We start from the raw sequence: 4,013 nt of genomic DNA, 5'->3' as shown, positions 1-4,013 counted from the left end.
GAACTCTCATCTCTGCCTGCGCCATGCCTGCCTGGATGCTTCCATGCTCCCACCTTGATGATAATGGACTGAACCTCTGAACCTGTAAGCTAGCCCCAATTAAATGTTGTTTTTTATAAGACTTGCCTTGGTCATGGTGTCTGTTCACAGCAGTTAAACCCTGACTAATACAAAAGGTATAAGTAAGATCCCCGGCCTAAGTTTGTTTACGAGTACGGCAAGGTGCGGACTCTATTTTACCTCCCACGCCGTGTCGCTACCGAATCAACATTATCATTTCTGTTAGTCTGGGAGAGATTTGTTTTTGAGAGGTNTGTTCATTTTCTTCATAAGAAGAAAGCGGTGACATCTAGATGGCCCTGTAGGGAAAGAGGTGGAGCTTCCACTTGTCTTTCAACTTCAAAGGACAGCAAGCTTCTAAAGAGCGGGGTAGCCAATAGCTACTCTTTTTTCTGGACTCCTGGGACATTCTCACAGGGAATGGGGAGGTAGCATATGCTTGCCAATCAGAGAATGCCAGGGCCAGCCAATGGTGACCGGCAACCAATCGTCAAGGCCGGCCAGAGCGCACTCTCTTAGTAGGTGGGTGGTAGTCGGAGCGCCAGCTCTCTTCTCGTCGTCATTTTGTGTTGGTGTCTGTGGCCTACTGGGAGGAGGTGGCACTGAGTTTCCTTGGGAGAGAAACGGGTCGGTCGCGTCTCCCCTCCCCCTTTCCTCTTTTTTGCTCCCAGTCTTGGACTTGGTAGGTGCATGCATTGGCTCCCATTTGAACTAACTGTTCTGAAGGAGGTGGTGGCGGGCGGAGATGATGCCTGGGAGCCCTCCCTTGACAGCCCAGGCCGAGAAGAATCTCTGCAGGAGGTATCACCCAGACAGATCATGCTGGCAGCAACAGGGGTGGCTGAGAAGTGAAAGGAGCCAGCTACTGAGGAGGGGCCCCAGCAGCTCCTTAAACTCCTATCAGGACATGGAGTATGAAAGACGAGGTAGTCGTGGTGACAGGACTGGCCGCTATGGAGCCACTGATCGTTCACAGGATGATAGTGGAGAGAACCGCAGCCGGGACCATGATTATAGAGACATGTACTACCGTTCATACCCACGAGTGTATGGCAGTCAGGAGGGCAAGCATGAGTATGACGACTCATCTGAAGAGCAAAGTGCAGAGATCCGTGGACAGCTGCAGTCCCATGGTGTCCAAGCACGGGAGGTCCGGCTGATGCGGAACAAATCCTCAGGTCAGAGCCAGGGCTTCGCCTTCGTCGAGTTTAGTCACTTGCAGGACGCTACACGATGGATGGAAGCCAGTCAGCACACCCTCAACATCATGGGCCAGAAGGTATCCATGCATTACAGCGGCCCCAAGCCCAAGATCAATGAGGACTGGCTGTGTAATAAGTGTGGTGTCCAGAACTTCAAGCGCCGAGAGAAGTGCTTCAAATGTGGTGTGCCCAAATCAGAGGCAGAGCAGAAGCTGCCCCTTGGCACTCGCCTGGATCAACAGACACTGCCACTGAGTGGGCGGGAGCTAAGCCAGGGCTTACTCCCACTGCCGCAGCCCTACCAGGCCAAGGGAGTGCTAACCTCACAAGCCCTGTCACAGTGCTCAGAGCCAAGCTCCGAGAACGCCAATGACACCATTATTTTACGAAACCTGAACCCACACAGCACTATGGACTCCATCCTCGGGGCCCTAGCACCCTATGCGGTGCTGCCCTCTTCCAATGTGCGTGTTATCAAGGACAAACAGACTGAGCTGAACCGAGGCTTCGCCTTCATCCAGCTCTCCACCATCGTGGAAGCAGTCCAGCTGCTACAGATCCTGCAGGCCCTGCACCCTCCGCTCACCATCGATGGCAAGACCATCAACGTGGAGTTTGCCAAGGGTTCTAAGAGGGATATGGCCTCCAATGAAGGCAGTCGCATCAATGCTGCCTCTGTGGCCAGTACTGCCATTGCTGCAGCCCAGTGGGCAATCTCACAGGCCTCCCAGGGTGGAAAGAGTGCCTGGGCTGCCCCCGAGGAACCACCAGTTGACTACAGCTACTACCAACAGAATGAGGGCTATGGCAGCAGCCAGGGAACAGATTCCCTCTATGCCCGTGGCTACCTTAAGAACAGCAAGGGCCCTGGCATGGCTGGGACCAAAGGGGACCCAGCTGGAGCAGGTCCTGAGGCCTCCCTTGAGGCTGGAGCAGACTCTGTGTCACTGCAGGCTTTCTCTCGAGTCCAGCCTGGTGCTGCCCCTGGGCTCTATCAGCAATCAGCTGAGGGAAGCAGTGGCCAGAGCATTGCTACCAACAGACAGTCATATACCATCATATCACCTGCTGTGCTCAAGTCTGAGCTCCAGAACCCTACTCATCCCAGCTCTGCCTTACCACGGGCTACCAGTCCCACTGCCCTAGAGTCCTACAGCCAGTACCCTGTGTCTCTACTTACCAATATGATGAGACATCTGGCTACTACTATGACCCCCAGACTGGTCTATACTATGATCCCAATTCCCAGTATTACTACAATGCTCAGAGTCAGCAGTACCTATACTGGGATAGGGAGCGGCGGACCTACTTACCTGCCTTGGAGCAGTCTGCTGATAGACATAAAGACACAGGGGCATCATCAAAGGAGGGAAAAGAGAAGAAAGAGAAGCATAAGACAAAGACAGCCCAACAGATTGCCAAGGACATGGAGCGGTGGGCACGCAGTCTCAATAAGCAAAAAGAAAACTTCAAAAACAGCTTCCAGCCTATTAGTGCTCTACGAGATGATGAAAGGCGGGAATCGGCCATTGCAGATGCAGGCTATGCCATCCTTGAGAAGAAGGGAGCGCTAGCTGAAAGACAGCACACCAGCATGGATCTCCCAAAGCTGGCCAGTGATGACCGCCCAAGCCCACCTCGAGGGCTGGTGGCAGCCTATAGTGGGGAGAGTGACAGTGAGGAGGAACAGGAGCGAGGAGGTCCTGAACGGGAAGAAAAGCTCACAGACTGGCACAAGCTAGCCTGTCTGCTCTGCCGCCGCCAGTTTCCCAGCAAGGAGGCACTTGTCCGGCACCAGCAGCTCTCTGGGTTCCACAAGCAAAACCTTGAGATTCATCTGCGAGCCCACTTGTCAGAAAACAAATTGGAAGCACTAGAGGAAAATGACATGGAGCAAATGAAGTATAGAGACCGTGCAGCTGAACTCAGGGAGAAGTATGGTATCCCTGAGCCACCAGAGCCCAAACGGAGGAAGTATGGTGGCATATCTACAACCTCTGTGGACTTTGAACGACCCACTCGGGATGGATTAGGCAGTGACAACATTGGCAGTCGAATGCTCCAGGCCATGGGCTGGAAAGAAGGCAGTGGTCTGGGCCGCAAGAAACAGGGCATTGTGACACCCATTGAGGCCCAAACACGAGTTTGAGGTTCTGGCCTGGGTGCCAGGGGCAGTTCCTATGGGATCACCTCAACAGAATCCTATAAGGAGACACTGCACAAGACAATGGTGACCCACTTCAATGAGGCCCAATGAACAACTTTGAAAGCAGTTTCTACAGACGTGGGGTATTCATCCAGGGACAGAGAAAATGAAGTGTGGAATGGTCTAAGGAAGACTATTCTATCTACCAGCCTGCTCCCCAACCAGGAAGCCAAATTAGACTTGGAGTTGGTGACTTTTGCTGGGAAATTGGGCTCAATCATGTCCCTTTTGTAATAAAATCTAAAAAGCCTGCAAAAAAAAAAAAAAAAGGTATAAGTACTACTAAGAATGAGTAAAATAAAAGAGAAAGAAAAAGAGGGAGCAAAGTTAAACGTTGTAAAAAGAAGAAACAAGCTAGAGAGATGGCTCAGTGGTTAGGAGCATGGCTGCTCTCCCAAAGGACCCAAGTTCAAATCTCAGCACTCACATGGCAGCTAACAACTGTTTCTTACCCCAAGATCTGACACCCCCTTTACACAGACATGCATGTAGGCAAAACACCAATGCACATAAAAAAATTAATAATAATATGAGAAAAAAACTCA

The 4,013-nt window shown here is 51.7% G+C and overlaps 1 pseudogene across 1 annotated transcript; it reads left to right on the top strand.

Moving 5' to 3' along the window:
- Nucleotides 1–967: 967 nt before the first annotated feature.
- Nucleotides 968–3,519, top strand: LOC110296816 (annotated as a pseudogene). The gene has a single exon (XR_002378213.1). The product of XR_002378213.1 is annotated as an RNA-binding protein 10 pseudogene (transcript).
- Nucleotides 3,520–4,013: the final 494 nt, after the last annotated feature.

This window comes from Mus caroli, chromosome 6 (assembly GCF_900094665.2).
Source record: "Mus caroli chromosome 6, CAROLI_EIJ_v1.1, whole genome shotgun sequence".
NCBI lineage: Eukaryota > Metazoa > Chordata > Mammalia > Rodentia > Muridae > Mus > Mus caroli.
This window is presented reverse-complemented; position numbering and strand designations above follow the sequence as displayed.